The sequence below is a fragment of the Lytechinus pictus genome, chromosome 8 (assembly GCF_037042905.1).
Source record: "Lytechinus pictus isolate F3 Inbred chromosome 8, Lp3.0, whole genome shotgun sequence".
In the NCBI taxonomy this organism is placed as follows: Eukaryota; Metazoa; Echinodermata; class Echinoidea; order Temnopleuroida; family Toxopneustidae; genus Lytechinus; species Lytechinus pictus.
The window spans coordinates 36,344,823-36,363,841 of record NC_087252.1 but is presented as its reverse complement, the minus strand read 5'-3'; the positions used below and the strand labels follow the sequence as shown (position 1 = coordinate 36,363,841).

General features: G+C 36.1%; 1 long non-coding RNA gene across 1 annotated transcript; it reads left to right on the top strand.

Annotated features, from left to right (window-relative positions):
- The first annotated feature begins 1,632 nt into the window (after positions 1-1,632).
- On the top strand, positions 1,633-10,072 carry LOC135155169 (uncharacterized). The gene is made up of 2 exons (XR_010294514.1): positions 1,633-2,119; positions 7,463-10,072. It is a non-coding gene; the product is annotated as an uncharacterized LOC135155169 (long non-coding RNA).
- The last annotated feature ends 8,947 nt before the right edge of the window (positions 10,073-19,019 follow it).

The window sequence follows — 19,019 nt, the reverse complement described above, 5'->3', positions numbered from 1 at the left end:
TCATCTCAGTTACCCAATTGGTACCAGTTAGGATTTCCAGTTACACAACTGAATGGTTCAAGTTAGGATTTCCAGTTACCCAACTGGTTCCAGTTAGAAATCATTTCCAGTTGGAAGTCATTTCCAGTTACCCAACTGGTTCCAGTTAGGATTTCCAGTTGCCCAACTGGTTCCAGTTAGAAATCATTTCCAATTGGAAGTCATTTCCAGTTACCCAACTGGTTCCAGTTAGGATTTCCAGTTGCCCAACTGGTTCCAGTTGGGATTTCCAGTTACTCAACTGGTTCCAGTAAGAAATCATTTCCAATTGGAAGTCATTTCCAGTTACCCAACTGGTTCCAGTTAGGATTTCCAGTTGCCCAACTGGTTCCAGTTGGGATTTCCAGTTACTCAACTGGTTCCAGTTAGAAATCATTTCCAGTTGGAAGTCATTTCCAGTTACCCAACTGGTTCCAGTTAGGATTTCCAGTTGCCCAACTGGTTCCAGTTAGAAATCATTTCCAATTGGAAGTCATTTCCAGTTACCCAACTGGTTCCAGTTAGGATTTCCAGTTGCCCAACTGGTTCCAGTTGGGATTTCCAGTTACTCAACTGGTTCCAGTAAGAAATCATTTCCAATTGGAAGTCATTTCCAGTTACCCAACTGGTTCCAGTTAGGATTTCCAGTTGCCCAACTGGTTCCAGTTGGGATTTCCAGTTACTCAACTGGTTCCAGTTAGAAATCATTTCCAGTTGGAAGTCATTTCCAGTTACCCAACTGGTTCCAGTTAGGATTTCCAGTTGCCCAACTGGTTCCAGTTAGAAATCATTTCCAATTGGAAGTCATTTCCAGTTACCCAACTGGTTCCAGTTAGGATTTCCAGTTGCCCAACTGGTTCCAGTTGGGATTTCCAGTTACTCAACTGGTTCCAGTAAGAAATCATTTCCAATTGGAAGTCATTTCCAGTTACCCAACTGGTTCCAGTTAGGATTTCCAGTTGCCCAACTGGTTCCAGTTGGGATTTCCAGTTACTCAACTGGTTCCAGTTAGAAATCATTTCCAATTGGAAGTCATTTCCAGTTACCCAACTGGTTCCAGTTAGGATTTCCAGTTGCCCAACTGGTTTCAATTGGTTTCAACTGGAAATTGTTAAATTCCAGTTAAAACCAATTGAAACCAGTTGAAACCAATTGAAACCAATTGAAACCAGTTGGAAATCCAACTGGTTTCAATTGGATTTTGGTCCTGGGATACGAGAATTCGTTAAACAGCTGCCGCGCCACGCATTATCTGATTTTGAATGCACATTTCCTAATTTCCATGCACCTACTTAAATGGTTGGTCCAGGCCAGGTTCAATTTATATCCACTCGATAGACAAAAACCTACTCTTTCCTATACTGAATATTTTTTAAAGAAATAAGAGGCACAGTTATTTTTTATTGAATTTTCAATTTTGCCAAAATTATTTTCTGGCACGAGTCTGTACGATCCCAGAATGGAATGCGCAGCTTTTTCTGTGACGTAGCATCTCCACTTTGGCTTCGCTGGCTGCTGCTACGAGCGCGAGCGAGCTAGCTAGCTATCGCTGCATATGCACCGCACGTATGCGTATAGATCATGTACATCCGCGCCGCGTACGTACGCGAATCTACGGTTTAGATAGTTTTCGACTTGCATTGATCACGGCCAGCGTCGACCCTATAATTCACAATTTGTTTCTTTCTTGCCGTTTATTTCATAATGTGAACAATTAATAAGTCGGGTCCTCCGGGATATGCATTCCAACCAAGGTGGAATGCGGAAGAGTTTGGAGAACCGTCGAAGAATAGAAGAAGAAGAGGTGGAGGAAGATCCGATCGTACCACAGCTCCAGCCAGCGGCCGATCGAGTGGGGAGAAGTGACTGGTGTCGGTGCGGGAACTGCCCGGTGATTCCGACGACCAGAGAGAGCATTTGCTGTCGGGACATTGGCGATGTATGCGACCTGCAAGAAGATGGGTGCATCATCCAGATCCTGATTTCATCAGTGTTTGCCTCAAGCCACTGTTGTCCCGAGGGTGTTTTCTGTCGCAAGAAGGGACATAAGGGGACGCCGGGCAAGGGTTCGAGGCCAAGCGCCACCAGCACTAGACAACAAGTTAGTAAAATTTACTAGGCCTTATTCTTGTTGTTGTTCGTGGATGGTCGTTTCCGATTCAATACCTATATGATCTCGGTATTGCAAAATACATCTCTAACGTTAGCAATACATCTTTATTCTTGCACGCAGTCTCACTCTCAGAAACAGAGTCAGACGTAGACTCTCAATGTATTGAGAACCATTTCCCAACTATGCCGATTTTAAAGGACAACAAAATATTCTTATCCCTTGCATACCAGACAATCAGTGTTGCAATTTTTTGTCCTGATTGCGACCATTATTGCATAAAATTTAGCAAGCTTATGATAGACGCCATCCACCTTTTTTCCCGTTCTTTATATTTTTTAATCCTCAGCAACCCGGTCGTGTTATTAAGTTCTTTTCTTTTTTCTCGTCCCTTTTCTCTATATTCTGATTTTCCAATTAAGCTTTTGATTCTACCTTCATTTCCTGTTTCTTTCTGCCTCTTTCTCCCATTTTTTTGCCCGTGCCATTGAGTCATATCTTTTGATTTTATATTCCTCTCTTGCAAATCATGCCAATTTATTAGTATTTCAGGATATTTGTACTTCCTCACATGTTCTTTCATTCCTTTTCCCGCTAACCTTCTATTTTCCCTATTTATGTTTCTTTCCCTTTCTTTTCACTTTTTCCCTTTCCCTTTCCTCTTTTTCTTTCTTTCTCTTCCTTTCTCTCTTTTCCCCTTTTTTTATTTTCCCTGTGAAATCCGCCAGGGGGGCAGCTTGCCCCCCGCTTGTTACCACTGTTCCTTTGTTCTCTCTTACTTCACTTTTTAAATTTTTATCCCTTCCCGTTCTCTTTCTTTCTTTCTTTCTTGATCTTTCCTTCATTTTTTTTTCTCGCTTTGTCATTGATAATCGTTCTATTTCTTTCTCCTTTTCTTTCTTTTATTCATTCTTTTTTGTGCCTTCCATTATTTATATTTCTGCTTCATTCTTGTGCTCTGTGTATGCCCATGTCCATGGTCGGCCAAACACGGATGTGATTCAGACACACCTATCGTGGATTATGTAATAATTATTAAGTTGAACCCGGAGTGAACCTTTACTATGCACTGCTGTATGTACATTCTCAATGCATTTGTTCATACCTCAACCTTTTTTTCTGCATAAGTGTACTAGTTAGAAAAAAGTGTACCATCCACATTCTATGAACCTCACATCAAAACTTTACAGATGTAATTATTCTGTGCAGCAGAAAGAACTTTATGACTAGACATTCATTCAGATAGGCATGATCGGTGCATTTCACTATAACTCGTTACCTTTTCCCACGCTTGATCTGAATGCTTTCCAATGAAAACTTTTTATAGTGTCTCATTCTACCTTCGTATGTGATGTCATACTCAATCATTATGTATTTTCACAGATGTAACTTGATGTTTGCAGTAGTTGGATAATTATTGCTGGTCTGACTACATTTTCCATTTTCCCCCGTTTTATTTTTTAAAGATAATTCTTTCTTTGTTTTCAACCTTACATTTACACAATGCAATAACCATCATAAATTTCAGTTTCTTACTATGGATTTGCATGATTATTATCTTTGTTTATCATAAAAATCTAAGACACTTAATTATTGCTATTGTGTACATTATAGTCGTACAGGTATACCACGTTTTCTTATGCCTTATCAACGGGTATAACCTGCTTATTTTATATATTTGTTTATAATAGAAGTGAATTGATAACTAGTAAAGTTATATCAAATTTATTATACTTGTCACCATAGATAGATTCGAATAAGGTGAATAGTTTTTGTTACAAATGAAAAACAAAAAGTTATGCATAGCTGCTAAATTACTTATGTTGAAATATATTTCATGTCCCATGTATAGGAAATATTCATGTATAATTGAGACCACATTGTACGTACGTAATGTTAATGGCAAAGTTAGCATATTTTTTTCGAAAGATGTTTCCCTTCGTCCTGCACTCCCCATTCCCTTTTTCCCTTGTCACTTTCCTGCTTGGTCCTTTCTCTTATATTATGGTATTTAAATGACCTCACATTTGGATGAAATTGACACTATTCATAGTCGAAATGATGCAAAAAATTGCAAATATTATACTTCACAGGAATTTATATCAGCCTTTGAATCAAACGACAATAACGATGGCAATGTTGATGTTAATAATAACTTCAGTTTATTACATTTCAATTCCAGAAGTATCTGCAAAAACTTTGACTCTGTCGAAAGTCGAAACTTTTTAAACTTCTCTAAACAATTATTCTTTTTCAGTCATTGGTATTTCGGAAACCTGGCTGAAGTCAAATTCTCCAAATATCTATAATTTACCAAATTATCACATGATACACATTGATAGGAGGAAAAGAAGAGGAGGAGGGGTGGCAATGTATATTAATTCAAATATAAACTTAAAACATAAATTCATTTTGAAGATATATAAAGTTTATTCATTGAAATAGATATTAAAGTTGGACAAAATGTAGTCATAGGAACATTATACAGACCCCCAGGTAGCAATATTAACAACTTTCTTGAAAACTTAGATAGTGAATTGGATGAAATTTCACGAGAAAATAAACATATTTACATAATGGGCGATTTCAATATTGACTTGTCAAATCATATATATAGAAAGCACGTCACATTTAATCGGAAATCATGATGCCAGTGATAATAACATAAATACATTTTTGAATACACTATTTTCATATGATTTTTATCCATGTATAAATATACCTACTAGGATAACTCCAATGTCAGCGACAATAATTGATAACATATTTTCAAATTCTTTTAATGATAATAATCATAGTGGTGTTTTTACTTATGATATTACGGATCACTTACCAATATTTTTTGTTTCTCCACTTCTGAAGCTTAATGATAATAAAAAGCCGAATAAAAGAAAATACAGAAAAGAAAATTTGAATACTATTTCGGCCTTAATTGAAGACTTAGAAAGAGAAGAATGGCATGAAATTATGGTTCAGCATGATGTTAATATAGCTTACAAATACTTTATTGACAAACTAACTCATTATTATAATAAAAATATACCACTTGTTCAAAGAAAACAACGCAAAAATTATAAAAGAACCCATGGATCACTCGAGGAATTATACGTTCAATTAAAAAACGCAATAAACTTTATAAATCGTATATTTCTAAACCGTCTGAACAAAGTTTTAAGAAGTATAAACAATATCGCAATACTCTTAACAGTGTAATCCGCTCATGCAAAAAAGATTATTATTGTAAGGAATTAAAAGATGCAGAAGGAAATTTAAATGCCACGTGGAAAGTTATAAACAAATTGATTAACAAAAGCAAACCACATAGCAACGGCGACAGTCTTAAGATAGACAATGAAGAAATATCTCAACCGGCTGAAATCGCACAATCATTCAACCGTTTATTTACAAACATCGGTCCCAATTTAGCTTCCAAGATAGTTAGTGACAATACGAATTTTAAAGAATATCTTTCCCAGCCAAATCAAAATACAATGTTTTTTACTCCCACAGACCGATATGAAATAATTGAAATAGTACAAGCTTTAACATCAAAGAAGTCAACAGGCTATGATGGTATTAGTACAAAACTGTTAAAGCAAATTGTAACATGTATTGTTTCTCCATTGGAACATATTTTTAACTTATCACTCTCAACTGGATGCTTTCCTGAGCTATTGAAAATAGCCAAAGTAATCCCGATTTATAAAAAAGATGATCCTACTCAAGTTACAAATTATCGGCCTATTTCCCTCTTACCATGCATATAAAAAATATTAGAAAGAATTGTTTACAAAAGATTGGATTCCTTTTTGTCATTTAATAAGATTATTACACCAGCCCAGTTTGGATTCAGAAAAAAATTCTCTACCGATTTCGCAATAACCAAATTGCTGGACAAAGTTGTAAACTCACTTAAAAAAAAAACCACACCATTGCTTTATTTATGGACCTAAGTAAAGCTTTCGATACCATTGACCATGGTATTTTACTTCACAAGTTGTATAATTACGGGATAAGGGGCATTGCTTGGTCATGGATTAAGAGATATCTTTCCAATAGGCAACAATACGTTTTTATCAATGATGTTAAATCTCCTGTATCGTTTATCAATTGCGGCGTCCCGCAGGGTTCTATTCTGGGACCTTTGTTATTTTTAATATACATTAATGATATAGTAAATTCATCTTCCATTCTTTCTTTCATCTTATTCGCCGATGATACTAATATTTTGTTATCTCACAAGAACTTACCAGATTAATAGATATAATAAATTTAGAATTAAATAAAGTTTCATCATGGTTTAAATGTAATTAGTTATCTCTTAACATAAGTAAAACTCATATTATGCATTTTCAATCATCTCATAGAAATGAAAATTTTACACAAGATACAAAAATTGATAATGTGCCTTTAGATAAAAAAAGAATACGTAAAATTCCTTGGTATCACAATAGACAAGCATTTATCATGGACTCCGCACATAAGCAACGTGTCTTCCTCTGTAGCTAAAGGAATTGGAATACTATGTAGACTAAAAAAATCTTACCAGAGAAATCTCTTGTTATGATATATAATACATTGATTTTACCATATATTCACTACTGTAACCTCATTTGGGGGAATAGCTGCAAGACAAGGCTTAATCATATACTTTTATTGCAAAAGAAAGCGGTTAGAATTTGTTCAAAATCTGCATATCTTTCACATACAGACCCTCTTTTTTATCGTCTGAAAATATTTAAGATAAATGATATTAATACTTTACAAATAACACTGTTTATGTATAGATATAATTACGACATGTTTCCTCCAGTATTCACGGATTTATTTTCATATAATAACAATTTACACTCATATCCAACAAGAACATGCAATAATATTCACTTAAACAATCCCAGGACACTATTTGCACATAAAACACTAAGACATCATGGACCTGATATTTGGAATGCATTGCCAGATTCACTCAAGCTGACAAGATCATTTTATTCCTTTAAACGAACTATAAAAGAAATGCAATTAAACCAATACCTAACAAATTAAAAAAAGAAAATCATTACCATTGTTATCATTATTTTAATTAGACATTGACTTTTATCTAGAACATGTATGAATTAAAATCAAACAACAAAACGTGTTATTTTCTAAATTTCCGTGCTAAGGACCAAGCATCTCCCCCCCCCCCCCCCAGTCCCTCATGCACCTGCACGTTTAATGACAATAGATATTAATTATTTTGGCTATATTCTCTTCATTACAAGGTAAAATAAATTGTTATTCCCCCTTAACATGTGGAATTACCATTGTTTTAACATTTTGTGGTTCAATCAACAGACTTGCTATGGATAATCTCGATGTCGACATCACCCCAGATAACATTGACCGATCACAAAGAATAGGAGCCTGCGGAAGAGTTGATAGGACAGGTCATCCAATCCTTCGAATTATCATTGTAACATACGGACCAAGAGCGCGTATCTACGAGGCAAGATCGGATCTAAAATCAACCTACATCAACATCCACTAGAATCTAACTACGTAGTTATTGATCATGGGTGGGCGAGGCACAATCTGCATGTTGCCGTGTGAAAATTTTTTTTTCCTACGCAGGTAATTCCTTTTATGACTACGAAAATATAGTATGCATTTACATTTATTTTTGCAATTGCAACAGCATTTGCAATATGCACACTAGCAGGAGGATGGTGGCTGGCAGTGTTTTTGACATTCTGGACGATTCTGTAGTGTTGACAATTTGTCCATGTTTATTTTTTCAACTGTGAGAAGCTGTAGGAGATCAGCCCGTAAACATTTGCTTTATTTATTTATTTATTAAGTCTTCTTTATACAGGGTAGCCCTTTCAATATCGAGTATTGTTCTGCCAAGGGGCCCTGTCTATACAGATAAAACATTAAAAATATACACAATAAATTACAAAGTAAAACCTTACATAATACATGATAGTAATAAACAAAACAAAATAGTATCATACTTCGGATATTAATCACATTCACGCATAAACATCCACACACACGTGCACACACCCTCACGCACACACACGCCTACTTAAAGATAAATATATTACATTAAAAGAACAACAGAAAACACCAGAAAAGATCAAGCTGGTTTGAGAGTAAAAAGCCTACAATGCCTCTTAAATACATGAGCTGAGGTTATTGCACGGATATCAGACTGCAAGTTGGTCCAAGTTAACGAACCATTATTATGTAGCGAGCGTTTAAAATAATCAGTTTTTGGTTTGGTAAAAAAGAGTGGGGACTGAGCAGCATATCGTGTATAAATAAATTTTTTTTTTGGAATTATGATATTTTTCAAATATGATGGCATTAAATTATTTAGAATTTTGTACCTAAATAGGGCGGTTTGATATTTAATTCTTTGTTTAAGTGTTTGCCAGGAAAGTTCAGATAACGTGGATAAGTGAGGGGTATAAAAATCTGCATTAAGTATTAACCTTGCAAACCGGTTTTGTAATCGGTGGACTGTTGTTACATAACATATTGCACTCTGCCCCCATATTACATTACAATAATCAATGTGCGGTTAAACAAGGTTATTATACATCATTAATAAAACTCGCTTGGACAAGAGGTACCGAATCCGTCGTATAAAACCAATAGTTCTTGACAACTTATTGCACACATTATTGATATGACAACTCCCACGCAGGTAAGGGTCTATTATCAAACCAATATATTTAAATTCATTAACCTGTTCAATTGCATCATTTTTCACATAAGTATTTATCATTTTATTTTTTACTTTTGATCTAGTCCCAATTAACATACATTTGGTTTTCTTTACATTTATGTTTAATATATTATTGTCAATCCATTGAAGTAATTTGTTTATTGCACATTGAAGGTAGTTTTGAAGTACTGAAACATCTCTATTTTGACAAAATAAAGCAGTGTCGTCGGCATATACACACAATTGATATTGCAAGCATCATTTATGAATATTGAAAATAATAAAGGAGAAACCATACTACCCTGGGGCACACCTTTCAATAAAGCCCTAAAATCTGACAAAATATTATTAAATTCAACACACTGTTCACGTCCATGCAAGTAATTATAAAACCAAATTGCCTATGTTCCTTTAACGCCGTAGTTCGACAACTTAGATAATAAAAGTTTGTGTGAAACTGAGTCAAAGGCACTCTTTAAATCAATAAAAACAACCCCAGTCACCAGACCATCTTCAATATTGCGTAATAAATATTCATTAACATCAACCAAAACAGTACTTGTTGAATGAAGTGGACGGAATCCCGACTGTAAGGGGCTGAGTAGAGAGTTGTCTGTGAAATAATTATAAAGTTGAGAGTGTATTGCCTTTTCAAGGATTTTCAAGGATGTGAGGGAGAACGGAAATGGGTCTGTAGTGAACGAACTCTTGTTTACTGCCGCTTTTAAAAATAGGAGTTACACGTGCCCTTTTCCAATCTTTCGGAATACAACCTGTACATAAAGACGTATTGAAAAATGTGAGCGATTACGTCACAAAGTGGGTGTAAAGAATCTAAACCTGGTGCTTTAAACTTATTTAGCTCCTTAAATCCGTCGTCAACCGTGATGGGCTCGAACTTGAAAGATTCGGAGGTGAATTGATCAGCATCTGCATGTATGTCTATATTCTGATTATTACAGCAATTTGGTGTGAAGTGATTATTGAATACATTTGCAATTTTTAGAGGATAGCATTCTAGTTTGTCATTAATAACATCGCGCATCCCAAGTTGATTGGTTTCAGTAGTAGGTGCGAATTCCTTTAGAGTTTTCCATGTGTTTCTAGAGTTTGATTTGTTGCTTTCAAATTTATTCAAATAATAGTCTTTTTCATTTTTTTATTCCAGTTATTAACTTTGTTTCTAATAGTTTGGTATTGTTTCCATATTAAAATATTACCTTTATCGATGATATCATGTTTACCATCGAATCTTTCTATCAAATAATCTCGTTCTCTCGAAAGACACAAATATTCATCAGGAATCCATGGAGAACGTTTGTGTCGCTGCCTGACGGATATGAGTTGTGCATGTTTATCACATAAACGAAAGAACATATTTTTAAATACATTCCATTTTCCATCGATATCGCCATTTGCGAAGACATTATGCCAGTCTATTAGTGCACCTTCCCTAAAATCATCACGATTGAAATTTCGAAAAGATCGAAATAGTTTAATCTTTGGAGTTTTGGGTACCTTTTTCGATTTGGTATCAAGAAAGATAAGAGAATGATCACTTAGTCCAATTGATACTACTTCGCAATGAAAATTGTTCTCAATTGGAACTAAAATCAAATCAATAAAAGTTCTGCTATTATTTATTACTCCAGTGGGTTCATTCACAATTTGTTTTAATTGCAAATACGTACAAATGTTTTTCAGTTTTGTTGACAATGAGTTCTCGGTGAGCATATTACAATTAAAATCTCCAAGGATAACATTCAAAGTATGTTTTAGAGAGCTTTTTCAAATTGAATTTCTGATTTATCAAAGAAATCATTTGGAGAGTTTGGAGGACGGTAAACAATAGCGATCAAATAAGGTTGTGAATGTTTACACTTTACTTCGACCCATAGTATTTCCAGATCCACAAGTTCTAAATCGTATCTGCGACTGTAAGTTAAATTTGAAGTGATATAACAAGCCACACCACCACCAGTTGAATTTCTATCAAGATTAAATCCGTTTAAGTGGATTTCAGAATCAAGAATAGAATGATCTAACCAAGTTTCCGTCAGGCATATAACATTAAAAAGGTTGTCAAAAATGAAATCTTTTACGTGATCAAATTTGCTCCTAATACTGCGAATATTTAGGTGAGAGATCGTGATACCTTTCCTGTTAGAATTTATTTTAGTAGATAAAGTATTGTGTGCTCTTTCATTTACATTGTTCACATCATCGTTAATATTGAAGGTCAGTAATTTACTTGTGACATGTGAGTTATCATAAAAAGGAAGTTCTTTAAATAAAGAAATGTCACAAATCCAATCAGAGTCTGATCAGAAGAAAGGTAAGTCAACAGAGGAACACTTTAGATGAATCCATTTATGACATTTGATGCACAGTAAGGCATTTTGATTGTTATTAACTGTCTTTCATGTCTTTAGGCATTTTATACATGGAAATCTCTTACCCATTATAACAATCAGCTAGGTCCTTTTTCTTACTAATGAAGTTTAAATGGTTTCAATGTCACGTTTGCTTCGGATGACCACTTTCCGGTCATCCTTGGTAAGAGCTGTGGTCTTTCCATCTGAGGTCCATGTTTTTTCACGTTTTCGTGTTTCCTTGCTTGGAAGAGGAGATTTGATCTCTTGGCGGTAAGATCTTCGTGGATGTATATCCTCGTGTTTCGAAGTTTTGATCGTGATCGATACACTTGATCTCTGGCATTGTATCTTGAAAATTTGACAATGATGACTCTTGGACCTTCTGTTGGATTCCGCGATGCTAGTCGATGAGAGCGGTCGATGTCACTGGATTGAGCACAACATCCAGCTTCTCCTTAACGATGTTTAAAATGACAGCATCAGTATTCTCATTTGCTGATTCCTTGACTCCATGAAAACATAGACAACTTCTTCGACTGTATTGCTCCTGGTTATCAAGGGCTTCGTTGATGTCACCACTACTTCTCTGTAACTTCTGGATCTGTCGGTCTAATTCTTGAAGATTAGATGTTTTGGATTCGAGGTCCAGCTGAAAAGCGGAATGTAGATCACCTGCTAGCTTCTCATACACACTTTTGTAGACAGCGTCCACTATCTCCTGGATAACGACCGGTGAACGCAAAGCTTTCTGTAATTGCTTTCTTGACGTACCCCTTTTATGTAGGTTTTCATTATCTTATTGGTGTTTTTAGAGCCGAGCGATTGGGCAGCGAGGTACATACTTGCACACCCTGGACGTCCATCACGTGCACAGCGACCAATCTCTTGTCAGTATGCCAATGGATTTGGGCTTACTCCCCAGTGAATAGTCTTATCCACATCCTTAATGTCGACACCCATGCCGAATGTCACTGTACTTATAAGAAATCTCAGACTTGATTCTTTGAATTATTTGAGGATCGTCTCCTGTTGGTATGTAGTTAATTTGCCATGATATGTGCCAACTCTTGCATTGCGGACAGCCGGCTGATCCATATCGGAGTACATGAATATTCCCAACTTTGCACGTATGTATAGGTACAGGTCTCCGCAGGTATTAAAACTTATGTTAAAAAAAAAAAAAAAAAATGATACACAAGAAATGTATTATTATACATAAAGGGTTTTTTGTATTGAGTAACATGAAACAGTGTTTATCGCAACACTACCACCGCCTTCATAAAAAAGAAGGAAAATTGGTAATTTGAAAGACAGATAGAAGGAAATTTATGTCAAACATGAGAACCTACAGTAGCACCACAAAACCTACCAAAATAATCACTCTGTGTAATTTACGATTGGAGATGATAATTTTGGTCAGAATGGTCAAATTTCATATTTTATTGTTTTCTCATAGAGTAAGAGCCTAAGCTTCTTCCAAATATTATATTAACCCTAAAAGGACGGGGGGAGGGGCGCCGTGATGGCCTTCCGTTAACGCAAAAGATAGTGCCGCAAAATTTTACGACTTTTTGTCTCGCCCACCAGAGATGAAGGCGAGACTTTAGGATCGAAATGTCGATCGTCCGTCGCAAACACGACGACTCATAACTCTGCAACCATAAGTCACTTTCAACCAAACTTAGATGGTAGATGTACTTCGGGACGTGCATGTTATGCTGCAGACAGAGGTCACATGGTAAGGTCAAAGGTCATTTTGAGGTCAACATTAAAGTTTACATGCAAGACTCTTACGGCAAATGTTTTTCCATCCCAGTTATTTCACACTGAACTTCTGATACAATTCTCTTTTGTGCCCTTGCAAATCGCGATATTTCTGGTCATTTTCACAAGTGGGCGAGACACAACGTCGCTTATGCCTTGTTTCTTTCAGGTCTCTCAACATTTGAGACCAATTTCGCTACATAGGGGTATAGCATCGTATATTCTTATATCGTAACGTACCGACAGTAAATATTCGTCTATGGACATGCATCTCTCTTCTCTTTTATTTCCTCAATCAGTGGCACAAAGTCTTCATAAAGCGATGTCGCATTCCTCATTTCCAGATAGATGTTAGGCCTGTTGATAGTGAAATTGAGTGTAAACATAGTGTTAGAAATGTTTTTAAACTTTGTTTTTGAGGTTACGATCTCATGATGCTATTACTTAATGCTTCTCCAAATATTAATCATAATGCAACATTGATAGCGCATTAAGAAATTGATGTTCATATGTCATATATGGATCAGGCAACATATCAGTCTGTGTGATTCATCTTCCATCCTTCCTTTTTCTTTGTAATCTTTTCCATTTTCTCTGTATCTGTTGAATTATCATCACAACTTTGAAAGTTTATGGATCTGATTTTATATGAAACTTGGACAGAGTATCTCATGCGAGTGTCAGGTCACATGACCAAAGTCAAAGGTCATTTAAGGTCATTGAACTCTTCCCATTTTATAGGTAATTATTGTCTGTCATAACCTTCAAAGTTTATAAATATAGTGTATGAAATGTGGATATAGGGATAATCAAGTATCACAGACAAGTTTTAGGTCAAATGTCAATGAACGTAGGATTGTATCATTATATAAATGGTGTTTTTTGTGAATAATTATTTTATAGTAGTTTTGAAAAAGTCAGCACTGCTGCTATCTTGAATTGCGTGATGCAGGTGAGACTGCCAGAGGCGTTCGACTTGTTTTGTATTATGATGTTTATGTAATGCCTCTGTACCTCTGTAAACTCATAGCAATTCTGCTTTGTCGCAATGATGTTTTATCAATGAACCAGTTATTTATCTATCAATCTATCTATTTAAAGCACCTACACATAATTTAACAAAGAGCTTCCTAATTGTGAAATCGACCAAAAAAGAGAGACATTTTATATATTCCGGGTATTAAAATAATAAGGATGGATATATAGTGCATTTAGCAATAGCACATTGTTTCCTTTCTCGATATACATTCAGCATAAAAGCAAGAAATATTTTTAACATATCCCGGCCATGATGTTGATACCTGTCTGGTAGTTCTGCAACTGTTGACATGTTCTCCGTGCCGATTCCGACGATTTCGACAATTTCTTTTTGCATCTCTCGTGTGCACGTTGCCGTGCACACAAGCGTATTGCACGCCAACAAAGCGGCGAGATCTCTCACCTTTTTTAATTCAGGACGGAAGTCATTGGCGCTCCTGTATATAGGACACACAGGGTTAAAAATTATAACTAATTAGAAAAAATGACTTATTGCTGCGGATAAAGCAAATAATGGCATACTGTAGTGCAATGGTGATTAAAATAGTACAGTCATGACAAACTGAATTGTCAAGTAAAATTGATTATTTTTGTACCATAGGAAACAGTAAACATTCCTCTTTTATATTGGTAATTTCTTTTTAATAAAATATTTTGATGACTAAGTGAATTTCAGGTCTGAGAAGATGCCTCCAACATAATTTTCTTCCTCTGTTTTCTCTTGCAAATTCTGCAGACTAGGCGCCGCTTTTCTTACGGCGACGTCAACATCAAATCCTAATCTAAGGTTAAGTTTTGGAAATTACATCATAACTTAGAAAGTATATGGACCTAGTTCATGAAACGTGGGCATAAGGTTAATCAAGTATTACTGAACACCCTGCTTGTGTTCCAGGTCACATGATTTTATTTTATTTTATTCATTTTCCGTTCACAAAGCACAGCATGACTTAGGTCAAAGGTCATTTAGAGTCAATGAACTTGGATCATGTTGGGGGAATCAACATCAAAATCTTAACCTCAGGTTAATTTTTTTGAAATTTCATCATAACTTACAAAGTATATGAGCCTAATACATGAAACTTGTACATGAGGGTAATGAAGTATTACTAAATATTCTGGCGGAGTTTCGGGACACATGAACAAGGTCAAAGGTCATTCAAGGTCAATGAACTTTGGTCATGTTGGGGGTATTTGATTGATTTGATTTTATTTTATTTATTCAGACAGAAAAACAAAATATTTACATGTCTCGGGTTGCAAAACAAGGTTTAGGAAAACCCATACAAGTTGGCATCGTAGTTAATAAAACGAAGTACAAATCATATCGATGACATTAACCAAGTAATACATAATATAAAGGCAGATAAAATATTATAGTTTAAGTACAACATCAGGGATACAAGAAATAATTCTTCAATATACTAAGATTGCTTGAAATAATAACTCAAAGGACAAATTGGAGATGTTTCAACAGGGACGATTTAAATGTATTGAGAGATGGGCTATTAAGTACTATTTCAGGGAGTTAATTCCACTCATTGATTGTTTGAGGATAAAATGATTTCATATAATCGTCTGTTCTGGCATATGGAACATTCATCTTAAAAGTATTATCATTTCTTCCTATTCTATTCGCTTGTGTGCACCTATTTATTTCTCCTACGTTAACAATCTTATTTACAATTTTATAGTATAAAACAAGTCTATGGTATTTTCGTCTTTTTCTAATGAATTCAGTTTAACCTTTTTTAACAATACGTTATAGCTCGTAAACCAATCTTTACACATCACCTTACGTAGCGCTTTTGAATACGTTCAATCATGTCTTTGTTTGCGGCTCGATAAGGATTCCATGCAGGGACCTGGGAACGATTTTTTCAGTGGGGTTGCTGAAATCTCTCCTCAAAGGTGGAGGGGGCAGGAGGGGACACAATTGAGTTTTCCATAATTACACACACACACACACCTCTAAGGGCCCCACACACACACCCACCAACCCCCTACACACACACACACATATATATATACATATATATAACAGTCACTTCTTAGCTTTCTTTTTATAAAAGAACATATATATATAATTAGAGCGCGAAGCGCGAGCAATTTTTTTTTTGGGGGGAATTTCATGTATTTTGTCCTGAAAAATTTAACATTTTGAGCAATGTTTGTGGTCCTGAACAAGATGAGTATGTAACAAATAATAACTGCGAACATGATCAGTGCGAGCAGATATATTTTATATACGCTCTGGTCTGATCGAAAGGGAGGTGTTATAAGGACTGTTTGCAGTTACCCATTAAGACGATACATATATCAGCATTCAAATAATGCGAGCGTTTGATGCACAGTAAGGTATTTTCATTGTTATTAACTGTCTTTCATGTCTTTAGGCATTTTATACATGGAAATTTCTTACCCATTATAACAATCAGCTAGGTCCTTTTTCTTACTAATGAAGTTTAAAGGGTTTCAATGTAACGTTTGCTTCGGATGACCACTTTCCGGTCATCCTTGGTAAGAGCTGTGATCTTTCCATCTGAGGTCCATGTTTTTTCACGTTTTCGTGTTTCCTTGCTTGGAAGAGGAGATTTGATCTCTTGGCGGTAAGATCTTCGTGGATGTATATCCTCGCGTTTTGAAGTTTTGATCGTGATCGATACACTTGATCTCTGGCATTGAATCTTGAAAATTTGACAATGATGACTCTTGGACCTTCTGTTGGATTCCGCGATGCTAGTCGATGAGAGCGGTCGATGTCACTGGATTGAGCACAACATCCAGCTTCTTAACGATGTTTAAGATGACAGCATCAGTATTCTCATTTGCTGATTCCTTGACTCCATGAAAACATAGACAACTTCTTCGACTGTATTGCTCCTGGTTATCAAGGGCTTCGTTGATGTCACCAATACTTCTCTGTAACTTCTGGATCTGTCTGTCTAATTCTTGAAGTTTAGATGTTTTGGATTCGAGGTCCAGCTGGAAAGCGGAATGTAGATCACCTGCTAGCTTCTCATACACCTTTTGTAGACAGCGTCCACTATCTCCTGGATAACGACCGGCGAACGCAAAGCTTTCTGTAATTGCTTTCTTGACGTACCCCTTTATGTAGGTTTTCATTATCTTATTGGCGTTTTTAGAGCCGAGCGATTGGGCAGTGAGGTACATACTTGCACACCCTCGACGTCCATCACGTGCACAGCGACCAACCTCTTGCCAGTATGCCAATGGATTTGGGCTTACTCCCCAGTGAATAGCCCTATCCACATCCTTAATGTTGACACCCATGCCGAATGCCACTGTACTTATAAGAAATCTCAGACTTGATTCTTTGAATGATTTGAGGATCGTCTCCTGTTGGTATGTAGTTAATTTGCCATGATATATGCCAACTCTTGCATTGCTGAAAGCCGGCTGATCCATATCGGAGTACATGAATATTCCCAACTTTGTACGTGTCAATAGGTACAGGTCTCCGCAGGTATTAAAACTTCTGTAAAAACGAAAGAAAGGAAGACAATGATACACAATAAATGTATTATTAAAGCGTTTGTTTGTATTGAGGAACATGAAACAGTGTTTATCGCAACACTACCCCCGCGACTGTAAGTTAAATTTGAAGTGATATAGCAAGCCACACCACCACCAGTTGAATTTCTTTCAAGATTAAATCCGTTTAAGTGGATTTCAGAATCAAGAATAGAATGATCTAACCAAGTTTCCGTCAGACCTATAACATCAAAAGGGTTGTCAAAAATGAAATATTTTACGTGATCAAATTTGCCCCTAATACTGCAAATGTTTAGGTGAGAGATCGTGATACCTTTCCTGTTAAAATTTATTTTAGTAGATAAAGTATTGTGAGCTTTTTCATTTACATTGTTCACGTCATCGTTAATATTGAAGGTAAGTAATTCACTTCTGACATGTGAGTTATCATAAAAAGGAAGTTCTTTAAATAAACAGATGTCACAAATCCAATCAGAGTCTGATCGGAAGAAAGGTAAGTCAACAGAGGAACACTTTAGATTAATCCATTTAAGACATTTGATGCACAGTAAGGTATTTTCATTGTTATTAACTGTCTTTCATGTCTTGAGGCATTTTATACATGGAAATCTCTTACCCACTATAAAAATCAGCTAGGTCATTTTTCTTACTAATGAAGTTTAAAGGGTTTCAATGTCACGTTTGCTTCGGATGACCACTTTCCGGTCATCCTTGGTAAGAGCTGTGGTCTTTCCATCTGAGGTCCATGTTTTTTTCACGTTTTCGTGTTTCCTTGCTTGGAAGAGGAGATTTGATCTCTTGGCGGTAAGATCTTCGTGGATGTATATCCTCGTGTTTCAAAGTTTTGATCGTGATCGATACACTTGATCTCTGGCATTGTATCTTGAAAATTTGATAATGATGACTCTTGGACCTTCTGTTGGATTCCGCGATGCTAGTCGATGAGAGCGGTCAATGTCACTGGGATTGAGCACAACATCCAGCTTCTCCTTAACGATGTTTAAGATGACAGCATCAGTATTCTCATTTGCTGATTCCTTGACTCCATGAAAACGAAGACAACTTCTTCGACTGTATTGTTCCTGGTTATCAAGGGCTTCGTTGATGTCACCAATACTTCTCTGTAACTTCTGGATCTGTCTGTCTAATTCTTGAAGTTTAGATGTTTTGGATTCGAGGTCCAGCTGGAAAGCGGAATGTAGATCACCTGCTAGCTTCTCATACACCTTTTGTAGACAGCGTCCACTATCTTCAGGATAACGACCGGTGAACGCAAAGCTTTCTGTAATTGCTTTCTTGACGTACCCCCTTTAGGTAGGTTTTCATTATCTTATTTGTGTTTTTAGAGCCGAGCATTTGGGCAGTGAGGTACATTATTGCACGCCCTGGTCGTCCATCACGTGCACAGCGACCAACCTCTTGCCAGTATGCCAATGGATTTAGTCTTACTCCCCAGTGAATAGCCCTATCCACATCCTTAATGTCG